At 35.2% G+C, this 16,545-nt stretch overlaps 1 long non-coding RNA gene across 1 annotated transcript; it reads left to right on the top strand.

Moving 5' to 3' along the window:
* Positions 1-2,499: 2,499 nt before the first annotated feature.
* Positions 2,500-16,016, top strand: LOC123465997. The gene is made up of 3 exons (XR_006641283.1): positions 2,500-2,623; positions 14,015-14,156; positions 14,393-16,016. It is a non-coding gene; the product is annotated as an uncharacterized LOC123465997 (long non-coding RNA).
* The last annotated feature ends 529 nt before the right edge of the window (positions 16,017-16,545 follow it).

The following is a 16,545-nucleotide window of genomic DNA, read 5'->3' as shown; positions in this document are numbered from 1 at the left end:
CCTGACCTGCCTCCTGAGAAATCTGTATGCAGGTCAAGAAGCAATGGTTAGAATTGGACATGGGATGATGGACTGTTTCCAAATTAGGAAAGGAGTACGTCAAGGCAGTATATTGTCACTCTGCTTATTTAACTTATATGCAGAGTACATCATGACAAATGCTGGGCTGGATGAAACACAAGCTGGAATCAAGATTGCTGGGAGAAATATCAATAACCTCAGATATGGAGATGGCAACACCCTTATGGCAGAAAGCAAAGAAGAACTAAAGAGCCTCTTGATGAAAGTGAAAAAGGAGAGTGAAAATGTTGACTTAAGGCTCAACATTCAGAAAACTAAGATCATGGCATCTGGTCCCATCACTTCATGGCAAAGAGATGGGGAAACAATGAAAACATAAAACAAAAAATACAGTGACAGACTTTATTTTCTTGGGCTCCAAAATCACTTCCGATGGTGACTGCAGCCATGAAATTAAAAGATTCTTGCTCCTTGGAAGTAAAGCTATGATAAACCTAGACAGTGTATTAAAAAGCAGAGACACCACTTTGCTAACAAAGGTACAGATAGTCAAAACTATGTATCTCCAGTAGTCAGGTATGGATGTGAGAGCTGGACAATAAAAGAGATTGAGCACCAAAGCAATGATGCCTCTGAACTGTGGTGCTGGAGAAGACTCTTGAGAGTCCCTTGGACAGCAAGGATATCAAACCAGATAATCCTAAAGGAAATCAACCCTAAATATTCATGGGAAGGTCTGATGCTTAAGCTGAAGTTCCAGTCCTTTGGCTACCTGATGGGAAGAGCCAACTCACTTGAAAAGACCCTGATGCTATGGAAAGACTGAAGGCAGGCGGAGAAGGGGATGACCGAGGATAGGACGCTTGATTGGCATCACCAACTAATGGACATGAGTCTGAGCAGACTCCGGGAAATAGTGAAGGACAGGGAAGCCTGGTGTGCTGAAGTCCATGGGGTTATAAAGAGTCAGACACAACTGAGTGACTGAACAACAACAATATTTGAATATGTTATATGAAATAAGTATTGCAGAAGTATCAACAATATATTCATATCATATTCCACTTAAAAATATAAAATGATAAAATTATTTGATATGATGGTAGAAACAAGGTATAATACCCACATATATTTATTTCATTAAAAGGTTAGGTAGACAGAAACTACTTCTGCTGTTGCTGAGTCACTTCAGTTCAGTTCAGTCGCTCAGTCATGTCTGACTCTTTGCGACCCCATGAACAGCAGCACGTCAGGCCTCCCTGTCCATCACCAACTCCACGAGTTTACCCAAACCCATGTCCATCGAGTCGGTGATGCCATCCATCCATCTCATCCTCTGTCGTCCCCTTCACTTCCCACCTTCAATCTTTTCCAGCATCAGGGTCTCTTCAAATGAGTCAGCTCTTTGCATCAGGTGGCCAAAGTATTAGAGTTTCAGCTTCAACTTCAGTCCTTCCAATCAGCCATGTCTAACTCTTTGTAACCCTCATGAACTGTAGCCTGCCAGGCTCCTCTGTCCATGGGATTCTTCAGGCAAGATTACTGGAGTGGATTGCCATTTTCTTCTCCAGGGAATCTTCTTGACCCAGGGATTGAATCTACATCTCCTGCATTGCTGGTGGATTGCTTACCATGAGCCACTGGGGATCCCCAGACAGAAACTAACCAATAACAATTATTGCCATAGTAAAACAGTCCTGGAGTCTTTTCCACTACTATAAAAGTCAGACACAACCTCTCTCTCTCATCTTTCCCCTTCTCTCCTTGAACATTACAAATTTGTTGTCCAGTAGTCAGACATAATTTCCAGACATTATTTGTCCCTTTCTCAAATCAGAGTATGTACTTCATTAGTGTATAACCTTGCATTTGATTACTTCAGGCGCTAGTTTGGATAACATGTCCTTAATAGGTAATGGGATCAGTCACAATAAGTTACATTTCTGCTCAATTTAAGTACGCTTGTCTTTTCTAGTTTGGTTAACTGCCTAACATTTTGCAGCTACTAAACAAACTCTAATTAACATGAAATCTATAGTCAGAATCAGTTAGGCCTTTTTGAATCTAGATTGAGAGTGCTACAACATGAAGGTGTAATTTAATGCTCTTGATCAGCAATAAGATATAGAAAAGAATTTAAAGCTTTAGTAAAATTAAGATCTTAAAATACAGTCATGGGATTACTTTTTCACTGAAATATCTGAAATCAAATGAAGCAATACATTAATGGCTTGGTAATAGGTTTCTTTTTTTAAAGTAATCAGTTTGTAATAAAGCAAATCCAGAGCATGAATTAAATTTCCTTTTATGGTTGCTCATAGAATATTTAAATGTAATGAAAAATAGTTAATTTTAATTTTATTATACATTTTTCCTTAGTGTCAAGATATTTCATTTTACTGTAATTTGTTTACTGATTTGTATCTACACCTTGATTCTGTCTTCTACATTCTTTTCATTTTTCTTAATTGTCCTTTCAGAGACAACTAAGATTTTGTGAAGGAGGGAAGTATTGCTGTTGATTTTAATTTTGCCTCAGTGTGACTGAGACAAAGATTAGAGTGGACATTCAGTGACTGCCACACCATTAACTGAGAGATAAGTAAGTATACTTATGTAAGTAAGGACACTGTTACTTGTAGTACAATAACACATAATAATGATAAGTAGTGTTGGACTTCTCACCTGAGTTAAAAAAATAATAGAGTTATTCTCACCCATGTGCCCAAAGTGAAGACATCAACGGTTATTCTCTATTTATATCCAACACTAAAACTCAAATGGACATGCATATAATTCAATGAAATATCATCAATCAAACATACTTGGAATTAATGGCAAGGAAATTTGTTTTTAATCCATGAGAATACACTTGATTCATAGTTATAGGGAGCCATAAAAACCACATCATTATATTCAGGAGATGTTAAACTATTCCACAATAACTTAAAATGGGAAAGACTATTACCTCAAATTCCATGATTTCTACTCCCAGCAGTCTACTTGTTAGCTCCCCAAAGTGGGAACTTCTGTTCTACTTTCCCAATAAACAAAACACAATAAGAAACTAAGCTTAAGATGATCAGATTGGTGATAATTACAAGCCAATATTCCTGAAGAACACACATGCAAAAATTCTCAACAAAATATTCACAAACTGAATTCAACAATATAGTAAAAGTATCATACATCATCATCAAGTGAGATTTATTCCAAGGATGCAAGGTTGATTTGGCATCTGTGAATCTTTCAATGTGATACCCCACATTAAAAAAACAAACAATAAAAATGATATTATCATATCAATAGATCTCAGAAAGCATTTGACAAATTCAGTATCTATTTATGATAAAATAACACTCAACAAAGGAGATATCCAGCTTATATACCTCGATATAATAAATGAAGTATATGACATGCCACAGCTCTCATCACACTCAATGGAGAAAATCTAACACTTTTCCTCAAACTCAGGAACAAGACAAGGATGTCTACTCTCATCACTTTCATTTGAAATAGTATTGGAACTCCTATTCAGAGCAAACAGGCAAGAAAAAGAAACAAAATCCATCCCAAATGCAAAGGAAAAAAGTAAAACTCACTATTTTCAGATGCCAGTAGAACTGTCACTATTTTCAGATATTATACATAGAAAGCTGTACAGACTCCACCACAAACTGTTGGAAATAATAAATGTAGTCAAGTTGCAAGATACAAAATCAGTATATAGAAAACTGTTGAATTTATATACACTGATAAATGAGAACTATCAGAAAGAGAAATTAATTGCATCAAAAAAGAATAAATTTAACCAAGGAGGTGAAAGACTTGTACACAGAGTATTATAAGACATTCATGAAGAAACTGAAGACCAACAAAATAAATAGAAAGATGCCATGGATTGGAAGAATTAACATTGTTAAAATGTCTGTATCACCCAAAGCAAGCTACAGATTTAATTCAACCCATATTAAAATTTCAATGGCATTTCAATATAAAAGAATAAAAAATTCTAAAATTTGTATAAATAGAAAGACTCTGAATAGACAAAACAATCTTAAGAAAGAAGAAGCTAGAATCATCACATTCCCTGATTTCAGACTATATTACAATGCTACAATAACCAAAATAGTATCTATGGCCATCAAACCAGACACACAGACTAATGGAAAGAATAGAGTCCAGAAATAAACCCTCACATCTATGGATAATTAATTTATGACAAAGGACAAGAGAGGAAAATAAATATAATGGAAGAAGACAGTATCTTCAACACATTGTTTTGAGAAAACTGTATAGCCAAATCCAAAGAAAGAAAAGAAACTGTACCATCTTACATTAAATACAAAAAAATAATTCAAAATATAATAAAGACTTGAATGTAAGACCTGAAACTATAAAACTCCTAATAGAAAATTAGGTGGTATTATTCTTCCCATTGGTCTTGGCAATGATTTTCTGAATTTCACACCAAAAGGAAAAATAAAAGAGTGAGACTACATCAAACTAAAAACCTTCTGCACAACAAAGGAATCATCAACAAATGAAAAGGTAAACTGAACAGGAGAACCTGGATCTAAACTTTTTTTTTCAAAGAAACAATGCTCTACATTGCTAAATATCAGAGAGATGAAAATCAAAACCAGAATGATATAACATCACCTCACATATGTTAAAATGATATTAATAAAAAGGCTAGAAGAAACAAGTGTTGGTGAGGATGCAGAAAATGGGGAACTCGTGCATGATTGACGCAACATAAATTAGTGCAGCCACTATGTAGAAAACAATATGATGACTTAAAGAATTAAAAATAAAAGTACTATATGATTTAGCAGTCCCAATTTCTGGGTATTTATTCAAAGAAAAAATATCACTAACTCAAAAAGTTATATGCAATCCCACATTCACTTTAGCATTAGTTACAATAGTCAAGACATGGAAACTAATGTCCATGGGTGGATGAATGTGTTATGTGTGTGTATATACAACAGAATATTATTCAGCCATAAAAAGAAGAAAATATTGCTATATTGATATCACTGATGGATCTTGAGGACATGATGTTAGATAAAGCAAATTAGACAGAGAAAGACAAATATATACAATCTCACTTACATAAGAAGCCAGTAAAAAAGAAAAAAAAAATATTCATAGATATAGAGTACTGTATTTGCCAGTACTGGGCTGGGTAGTGAGAGATAGGCAAAATGGTTGAATGGGATCAAAAAGTACAGACTTCTGGTTATGAAATAAGTCATGGAGATGTAATGTATGGAAACTATAGTTAATAAAATAACACTCGTATATATGAAAGTTGCTAAGAGAATAAATCTTAAAAGTTCTCTTGACAAGAAGTAAATTTTAAACCATGTATAATGAGAGAGATTAACCAGACTTATTGAGTTGTTCATTTCACAATGTATACAAATATCAAATCACTATGTTGTAAACATGAAACTAATATAATATTATATGTCAATTACACTACAATTTTTAAGAAGACCCTTTTTAGCAGTTGTATTATTATGTTACATAATAGCTGTATACAGCAATAGATCATACTCTTTATTTCTATAAAGTTAGTTATAATATGCATTGTTTAGCTAAGATTAATGTGAAAATCAGCATGTGGGTACATTGAATGTACTTAATGAAGAGTTGTACAAAAAAGATCTTCACGACCCAGATAATCATGATGGTGTTATCACTCACCTAGAGCCAGACATCCTGGAATGTTAAGGCAAGTGGACCTTAGAAAGCATCACTATGAACAAAGCTAGTGGAGGTGATGGAATTCCATTTGAGCTATTTCAAATCCTGAAAGCTGACCCTGTGAAAGTATTGCAGTCAATATGCCAGCAAATTTGGAAAACTCAGCAGTAGCCACGGGACTGGAAAAGGTCAGTTTTCATTCCAATCCCAAATAAAGGCAATGCCAAAGAATACTCAAACTATTGCACAATTGCACTCATCTCACATGCTAGTAAAGTAATGCTCAAAATTCTCCAGGCCAGGTTTCAGTAATACATGAACCGTGAACTTCCAGATGTTCAAGCTGGTTTTAGAAAAGGCAGAGGAACCAGAGATCAAATTGCCAACATCTGCTGGATCATAGAAAAACCAAGAGAGTTCCAGAAAAATATCTATTTCTGCTTTACTGATTATGGCAAAGCCTTTGTGTGGATCACGATAAACTGGAAAATTCTGAAAGAGATGGGAATACCAGACCACCTGACCTGCCTCTTGAGAAACCTATATGCAGGTCAGGAAGCAACAGTTAGAACTGGACATGAAACGACAGACTGGTTCCAAATAGGAAAAGGAGTACATCAAGGCTGTATATTGTCCCCTGCTTATTTAATTTATTTACAGAGAACATCATGAGAAATGCCGGGCTAGAAGAAGCACAAGCTGGAATCAATATTGCCAGGAGAAATATCAATAACCTCAGATGTGCAGATGACACCACCTTTATGGCAGAAAGTGAAGAGGAACTGGTCCTGTCACTTCATGGGAAATAGATGGGGAAACAGTGGAAACAGTGTCAGACTTTATTTTTTGGGCTCCAAAATCACTGCAGATGGTGACTGCAGCCATGAAATTAAAAGACACTTACCCCTTGGAAGGAAAGTTATGACCAACCTAGACAGCATATTCAAAAGCAGAGACATTACTTTGCCAACAAAGGTCCGTCTAGTCAAGGCTATGGTTTTTCCTGTGGTCATGTATGGATGTGAGAGTTAGACTGTGAAAAAAGCTGAGGACCAAAGAATTGATGCTTTTGAACTGTGGTGTTGGAGAAGACTCTTGAGAGTCCCTTGGACTGCAAGGAGATCCAACCAGTCCATCCTAAAGGAGACCAGTCCTGGGTGTTCATTGGAAGAACTGATGCTGAAGTTGAAACTCTAATACTTTGGCCACTTCATGTGAAGAGTTGACTCTTTGGAAAAGACCCTGATGCTGGGAAAGATTGAGGGCAGGAGGAGAAGGGGACAACAGAGAATGAATGGCTGGATGGCATCACTGACTCGATGGACATGAGTTTGGGTAAACTCCAGGAGTTGGTGATGGACAGGGAGGCCTGGCTTGCTGTGATTCATGGGGTCGCAAAGAGTCAGACATGACTGAGTGACTGAACTGCACTGAACTGAATGAAGAGTTAATACAATACAGAAACACAATGATTTACAACTTATAAAAATGAAATAGTAAAAACACCAATAGAATATTGCTATATGGAATGAAGGGAATAGAATAGAAAGGTCACGATAGTAACAAAACTTCCATGAAGGCAATTCTTTAAGTTTTACTATACAACTTATAAATAGTTTAACATTATAATAAAATTTAGTTTAAAAATTAGCAATTAGATTTTTTTAATGCAAAGATACTATTGGGTTATCAGCAATAAATATTTCAAGTGAATTTAAGTTATAGTCATTTGACTCTATGTTCCTAACACTGGATATATATAAATATAAAATATTAATACATATTAATATATACAAAAATATACTAATGATTGTACTATATTTAGTTCAGTTCAGTCAGTTCAGTCGCTCAGTTGTGTCTGACTTTTGTACTATATTAGAGTAATATACTCTATATAGAGTACTCTATAGAGTACTTTTTGTACTATATTAGAATAATCTAATATATAATTTAAATTGTAAAATACTGATTCAGTAATTCTATTCTTATTAACAATATTGGTATTCAAAATTTTATGTAAAATATAAAATACTGCTGATGCTAATGGGAACCAATATTTTCAACATTGGAACAAAGAAGTAGACATTTTTAAATGAAAAGGAATAAATAAAAATTGTGTTTCTAAATTCATTTTGGAAATATCAGTTAGAATTCATATTATTTTCCTCTTAAAACTTTATAAAGAACTTAGAAAAAATGATCTAGTAGCAATAAAGATGTTCACCAGCACCTATATGGTATCTGAATGTGCTTAAACATTAAAGTGTTTTGGGATTCTTGGAGAAATGATTAAATTCAGGACAAGGGTAGGAAAACACCACATATAACTCCTGGAACATCTTGTCATTCAAAAAGTAAATTCACTAAGACTTCTGGAGGCATGGGAATTAGAGGAATAGATGAAATAAGAATGTCTAGGAATCAATACATTACTCTGGGGTTAATTATCTCATTTTCTCCATGTTTCATTCAAATTTTCTAAAAAACTTGACAGAAAATACATTTCAATTATTGAAGCTTATAACCAATAAAACACCAAAATAATTATGTATATGAGTTTAACAAGAAGATTATATTTAAAAAGTAAATTGACTTTAGTAATGTACTCATTTTCTACCACTTATAGTTGAATAAACTCTAAATAGTTTCATAATTCATGGTCAGAAAATCCTGTATTTATCTGACTGCATGACAATAAGATACATTTCCATACTATGCAAGAGTACTGCCATTAACAATATAAGCATTTATAGTAAGACATAACAAGCCTATTAGATACATTTTAAAATTTAAGTAATTCTTCATAAAAAAAGAATTAAAAATTGATCTTTTGATCAATTTTGATCACAGTCCATACATATGACCATCAATCACAACATGAAAATGTTAATTTTCTACATCTTATGAAATATCAAGCATTATTATAAATGAAGAAACGTTAATGCATACTTTGTATTGTGATATCTACTATCTGACTACAGTATTTCCCTGAATCATTGATGATTTTACCAATATAAATATTATACACAATATCAATTAAAAAACGGCTCCAGCTCTCTTTTTTGTTAGAATATGGATATAAGCATAGATAGTATTCTATCCATTTTGGTTTGAATAACAAACAGCTCTTTGGTTATTAGAAGAGATTATAGTCATTCTGATTTTTAAGGAATAAAGTTAGTTGGAGCCTTGCATATTTTAAGCATTAAATTGTTATATACTCAGTATTGTTATTTCTAAGATATTTTAAAAAGAAAAAAATGTTCTTTCAATATACATACATCTAAGAGCCTGGGGTCCCAGAGATATAACTGCCTTCTTGGAATTGTTTTGCAGTTAAATCAATAAATGAACACTAGACTTCACTATTAAAAACGTGTGACTTATCAACTTTCCAGAGGTCCTTAACACTGTTTTCTTCCCACACCGACTGCTGCCTGCGTGCCCCTCTTTCTCCCATCGCCTCAGAGCCAGAGTGGAAGATGCTGTGGTAAGGCGGGCGTGCCTCCTGAGGCCCAGGGGAAGGACGCAGGGGCCCAGGTCTCCGCGAGCTCAGACCTAGGGCCTGAGATCGCCAGTTTAACCTGAATTCCGCCCCCAGAGGCTCTCTCCTGACCGCCCTCCGGCCCGGATTCCTGGTCGCAGGGAGGGGTCGGGCACAGAGCCTGGCAGCAGCCAGGGACGGAAAGGGTGCTTGGAGCTCCTCCAACACCTCCTGGAACCCGCCTTTGCCCTTGGCTTCCTCTGCTTTATTCCACTTGCACGCTCTGAAACTGACTTCTGGAGTTATAGTGAATGATGACAATGTTTTTAATGATCTGAAAGTAAGGTAATCTACAAAAGAGATCAAAGAGAGAGAGAGAAAAAGAAAGCGGTTGTCTTCTGTTTAAGTGATGACAGAAGATATTTGTAGAGAAACCAAAGCAGATCACTGATACTGTAGAGGACTCCTACGCCATCTTTTGGGAAGTTGCTACCTATGAAAGATTCCTGATAATGCTTTGTAAGATGCTATATACAAAACAGTCTAGGAAAGACCTAGTATATTTATATTATGGGCTCCTGAAAGTATATCTTTAAAAAAATTATTTATGCTAGCTCCAAAGATGCCATTAAGACATAATTTACAGTTATCAAATGTGAGTGGCAAGTAAATGGTTTCATGATAAAAAGGACGGGTTGACTCGAGAGAAATTGAGAGGTAATGTAACAGTAATGAAACAGACCGACAAAGGTCTGTCTAGTCAAAGCTATGGTTTTTCCAGTAGTCATGTATGGATGTGAGAGTTGGACCATAAAGAAAGCTGAGCATGGAAAAATTAATGCTTTTGAACTGTGGTGTTGGAGAAGACTCTTGAAAGTCCCTTGGACAGCAAGGAGAACAAACCAGTCAATTTTAAAGGAAATCAGTCCTTAATATACATTGGAAGGACTGATGCTTAAGCTGAAGTTCCAATCCTTTGACCACTTGATGCAAAGAACTGACTCATTGGAAAAGACCCTGATGCTGGGAAAGATTGAAGGCAGTAGAAGGGGATGACAGAGGATGAGATGGTTGGATGGCATCACGGATTCCATGGACATAAGTCTGAGCAATATCTGGGAGTTGGTGATAGACAGGGAAGCCTGGCTTGCTGCAGTCCATGGGATCACAAAGAGACAGACATGCTGAGCGACTGAACTCAACTGTAACAGTTTGTTAGAGTTCAGTTCAGTTCAGTTCAGTTCAGTCGCCCAGTCGTGTCCGACTCTCTGAGACCCCATGAATCCCAGCACGCCAGGCCTCCCTGTCCATTACCAACTCCAGGAGTTCATTCAGACTCACTGACTCATCAGTCAGTGATGCCATCCAGCCATCGCATCCTCTGCCATCCCCTTCTCCTCTTGCCCCCAATCCCTCCCAGCATTAGAGTCTTTTCCAATGAGTCAACTCTTCGCATGAGGTGGCCAAAGGACTGGAGTTTCAGCTTTAGCATCATTCCTTCCAAAGAAATCCCAGGGCTGATCTCCTTCAGAATGGACTGGTTGGATCTCCTTGCAGTCCAAAGGACTCTCAAGAGTCTTCTCCAACACCACAGTTCAAAAGCATCAATTCTTCGGCGCTCAGCTTTCTTCACAGTCCAACTCTCACATCTGTACATGACCATTGGAAAAAACATAGCCTTGACTAGACAGACCTTTGTTGGCAAAGTAACGTCTCTGCTTTTCTATATGCTATCTAGGTTGGTCATAACTTTTCTTCCAAGGACTGTTTGTTAACTGAACTGAACTATAACAGAACTGTAACTTGAAATCGTTTCTCCTGTAAAATGAGAGTGAAGTGCCATCTGTATCTTGAGGAGCTTCCATTTCTCCAGCTCAGTCAACTGGAAAAATAGGTTTTTGAGTTTTTTTTTTGGGTCCTTCCAACACAATGAATGAAGGAAATATTCATATAAGCAATCTATTAGAGATTGACATTAAGCTGTCTAGTACTGTTACTTTTATGCAGAACGTGAGGAATGCCATCTCATCATAATTTAACCAAAATAGTTATATGCCTCCCTTGTAGCAAGCACTACAGTGAAGATGACTGTCACTGTGGGTATCTTAGAATACTGCAAAGGGTTAAGCTACTTGAATGTCTTAAAAGTATTATTCACTGGTGCGATGGTAAACTTTATTCAATAGTATTTACAGTTGCACTTGATTGCAGTTTTGTGAGGCTCAAACATTCATACACCTCACTTGCCTTGGAAAACATATTTTTGGTGACAATGGCAGCACAGATATAACACTAGGCATAGAACACACTTTTTTTTTTTTTTTTTTTAACGAGTTAACCCCCTACTCCAAAAGGAATGCCAATTCAGTTGTGTTAACTGTGTCATCAACTTATGTTAGTATCCTCGGTGTTCGTTTCTGTTCCCTGAGTATCCTCTGAAAAAAAATAGCTGTTATTAATGTCTTTCTGTTTTCCACTGAGTATATACTACTGAATAAGTGTAGGAGTTTTATATTTATCATGTAAGTCTTGCAGTATAAAAGATATTTTGAATATCACTTATGATGACAATTTCTATATAAAAGTCTTAAATGGAATATTGTTTTTGAGAGCAAACTCCCCATCCTTGCAAAAATAGCTATGTTGCCATAAAAATTGTAGCATATTACAGAACACTGCCTTGTTTTCCTTGGATATTTTGCAAAACAACATGTGGAACAACTCTTAGGATAAACAGCTATTAATCTCTGAACTAGTTCATTTAAAAAAATTTGTACAATATTCATGCATGATATTTTCCAGTTTGTTGGGTTAATTTGGTTTAAAAATATTCTATCCTGCCAGTCCAGGTTCGATGCATGATACTGGATGCTTGGGGCTGGTGCACTGGGACGACCCAGAGGGATGGAATGGGGAGGGAGGAGGGAGGAGGGTTCAGGATGGGGAACACATGTATACCTGTGGCGGATTCATTTTGATATTTGGCAAAACTAATACAGTTATGTAAAGTTTAAAAATAAAATAAAATTTAAAAAAATAAAATAAAAAAAAAAGAAAAAAAAAATTCTATCCTAAAGCCAACTAATATGAAATATTAGTGTTACAGAGAGTACTTTTACAAGCTTTAGTTTGTTTCCTTATGTGTTAATATGATGATCAGGAATTAGTATTTTTGCATTTTCACATAAATTGTCTACAATATCTGATTTGTTATCTGGATTAATTAGTTATTTTATTTTATTTATTTATTTATTTATTTTTTTTTTTTTCAAAGGGCCTAATTAGTTATTTTAAAATTCAAGTTTACATTGCTAAGTAGTTGAGAGTCAGAAGCAGCAGGAAACACTTAGTATTTGGTCATAATGAAAATAATTTGTAAAATATTGCCCTTAAAAAATTTAATAGTACTTCTAATGTTTGTTCTTCAGTTGCCAAGTTGGGTCTGACTCTTTGTGACTCCATGGACTGCAGCATGCCAGGCTTCCCTGTCCCTTACTTCTCATGTTTAGGAACTTTTATTTCAGCTACTATTTTTAAAATATGTTTCACAAATTGGAAAAAAATAGTTGATACAGCAGTCAAACACTAGTAGTGGGGTTTGGCTGCAGTCCAGATGGTTCTCCTTACAGAGAATCTGATCTGTAAAGCGTGAGCAGTTTGCTAGAGCTGTTTATGGCAAACACACGCTTTTGTAGCTTGTCATACTTATCCACAAATGGCAAAACTGGACTTGATTCTACTGATATGGAAAATGGGAATGCTAATAAGCAGTGGATTGTAGCTTAGAACTTAACCCTACAGCTCTGAAGAATGCTCTTATTAGAAAATAGAAAATGAAAAATCCTCCTGTTTTAATGTGTGGAAGTAATTTGAGTCTAGGTTTCCATTTAAATGGCTTGAGGTTTTTTTTTTTTTTTTTTTTTTTTGCATTGAGCAGTTTTATTTCAGACTTCTAGCTATCCTTATGAATTATCCTGGACATTTTGATGCTTTTTGATAAGGTCAAACTCATAAGTAAAGCATGGGAATACTGACATATACTAAACCATATGGGTAACTCATGAAAGTTTTCATTATTTTCCTCATTCTTCTAAAAAACAAGGGACTTTAAATAAGTTATGCAGTATCTTGTTTTTTAGCTAATTTCTCAAATTTCTTCTACGTCTCTTTAATTATAAAATTATTTCAGACATTAAATATTGCTTTAAGCTGTGGTAATTTTATGTGTCAGATTGACACAATTGATACTAATATTAAGGTCATCTTTGAAATACATCTCTGTGCATAAAGCCAAAAATACTGATAATAAATGATTCACATGTTACTTGAGATTAATTTGGTATTTGACATGATCATTTACTTTACAATCATTTACAATGAAACAAACTCACAGTTAACTTTAACAGGCATATGGTGCTAATTAAGAAAATAGGACAATATTTTACTGCTAGCTTGCAAAATTACAAGTGTTTTTAAAAATAAAATACATGAAAATATTAAAAAAAAATTCTATGAGACAATTAAAATTATTTCAAAATAAAATATTGTCACAAAACATCTAATTTATACATTTATTTTTAAGTTCCCTATGATCAAGGGGTTGATTTTGAAAAATGACCATACATAATTCTGGCCGCAGAGTATCTCAGCTATTACAGAGGCTGCCTCATCGTTCCTGGACACACAATCAGTGTCAGTGTCCAGTTTCCTCACAGTTCAGTGGGGCTATGTGCTGAGTCTATGCATGCCTTAAACATGCCTCTTAAACCACCTATAGATGGGCTGTTGTTTCAGGGCAGCTCCCTGTGCAAAATCCCGAGGAATATCCTGACAAGTGTCCTGAGGAGTGCCTTGAGGAGTATCCTGAAAAGTTCCTTGAGGGAGGCCTGAAGGATGGAGAGTCCCAGACAGGAATGATCTTGGAGGACCAAATCAGGTAAGTGAAAGTCCTCAGGAGAAACTGGATGTGCATCAGATTGTGATGCGAGCAAGAGAGAAGCCTGCCCTGTGTGCACCGTGGTATGTGGGACCACTGACTAGAAAAGCTGGCAGAGAGATCCAGCATGCTGAATAAACCAAACTTTATAAAAACCAGTGGTTCATTTTGTATGTATGTATGATTGTACTGCCTTTTAAAAGCACACTTTTAAAATATAATCTTAATCCTTACAGGAAAAAAGAAGAGTTTGAAGGAAATAGAATGTACCCAGAAATCATGAATGTGTAGAATAAGCATGTTATCTTTGCGGTCCCAACAATGATATAAAAATATGTATATATAAATTAAATAAAAAACTTATTTCCTAGATAGATGGATGGTTAAAATATCTAGACCTGAGATACAGAATGTTTTGTGAGAGAAGGTATACAGTTTTATTATTTAGTATCTGTATTATTTCAAACAGAGCCAGCACATAATAGATGCTTAAAACATGTGAATAAACAAGTGAATAAAAGAAATTGGGTAATTTTTGCATTCTTGATTTTTTACCTGGTACACTGGACAACTGAAACTCATCTTGATTTATTTAACAAAAGATAATTCTATAGTAGGTTAAAATTCCACTCACATTGAGGATATAAAATGGGAATAAAAAAGTAAAACAATGCTTTCAGAGGATAAAAGCAAAATACCCTCCCCCAAAATCTCAAACCAGCATTTCTCATTTTTATTATGTAAAAATTACTTTTGTGGGTAAGCAACCTAATGTTATTAAACCTCTCCTAAGCTATGGATTTTTAGTGAAAACAATGTCCTTCTATAGATTTTTCATACCAGACATTAATTTTCTTCTGACTAACAAAATAACATGTCTTGTTTTCAGTTTAGCTCTTGTGATTAAAGTCTGAATTTCTTCTTGAAACTGTTATTTTATGGTTATTTTAGGCTTTGTGCAAAAGGAAATCTTCTGATTTTGAAGTATGTGAATACTGCTATTTTAGGATTTTTTTTTATTTGCTGTGTTTTGGGGGGAGTTTTGATAATGTTGTATAAAAAATAAAAAGGTCTACAGAAATACAACAGCTTAATGTGAACTCCTATCTAGCCCATATATGTCTATGTTCAAGGTCATCTCTACCTCAGCTACAAAGTTATTCACATTCTCATTCTACATTATAAACTATGTTTTTTAATATCGACCTTCTTAAGCATTTTCTACTTACTATATAAACTAATTCTTTGACTGCTTTATCACCTATATTCCACAGTTCAAATGCTACAGGGAAAATTAGTTTAAGGGACATAAGAGCAAATTTGAGGTGGCAGCTTTATTTTTTCTGAAGTTGCAGGCATTTTTGGCTATGTATACTACTCAGACTGAGAAGCAGCATAATGAAAGAAATTATTCAGGCAATTATTGAAAAGGATTAGTGGTAAAATTGAGAGGAACCGTGTGCCTCTGTACCCTCTACTACCTGAAGGACAGAGATAAGGTGGTGCGGCCGAGCCTCAAGAAGCCGTTGAGGAACCCTGGGCTCCCTTCAGGGGGACTATCAGAGTGAGGAACTGTTAGTGAAGTAAGAATAGGATGGCTTTATGGGTTTTTCTCACCTGCACACAAAGTTTGTGTCAAAAACCATCAGTCCATGTAATCCTGGTTCACTGTCTGTAGTTTTTGTTTGTTTGTTTTGTTTTTAAACAGATAATTAGAATATAGATTTCAGATGTCTAACACAGCAATACTGCCTAACACAATAGCCATTAAATCCAGGATCTAGAAATATTTCACATCATTCTACATTTATCTTTCTAGAGAAGAATTCCAAAATATGTTACATAAAGCAAAACTATTATTGTGTTGATCAATACCATAATATCTTATTGAAAAACCCAAAGAAATTTTTTTGTCAACCCAATATTAAATGAGCTAGCAACACATTCCTGAAAGATAGAAAGGAAAACAAAATAAACAACAAAAGTGTTAAATTACATACAGAAAATGGAGAAAGCATGACTTGCTTCCTTAGTGATGAATTCAGTCAACCCTGTCAAATACGTGTTATGACCCTCATTTCGCAAGGGAGGGAACGGAGGCAGAGATCACAAAATCACAGAACCAACTTTCCATTTTCCCTCCACCAATTTCTTGTATTAATATTTTCTTTGTATCAACATTGTTGTATCCTTTTACCTTTGTTGGTACCCGCTGACAAGCTGTTTTCAGTTATGCGAAAGTTCTTTTAAAATAACATCCATCCATCTATCCAATCGTGCATTTATAGTAAGCAGAGTTTGTGAGAATGGGTGTGTAATATGTGCATTACATTTATTTTTAGTATGTGAATATAGCAGGCTGACTATCAGAACAGCGAAGGCATCCAAA

Source organism: Bubalus bubalis, chromosome 7, assembly GCF_019923935.1.
Source record: "Bubalus bubalis isolate 160015118507 breed Murrah chromosome 7, NDDB_SH_1, whole genome shotgun sequence".
Lineage (NCBI taxonomy): Eukaryota > Metazoa > Chordata > Mammalia > Artiodactyla > Bovidae > Bubalus > Bubalus bubalis.
Note: the sequence above shows the minus strand (reverse complement) of the source record. Positions and strands in the feature narration are given on the sequence as shown.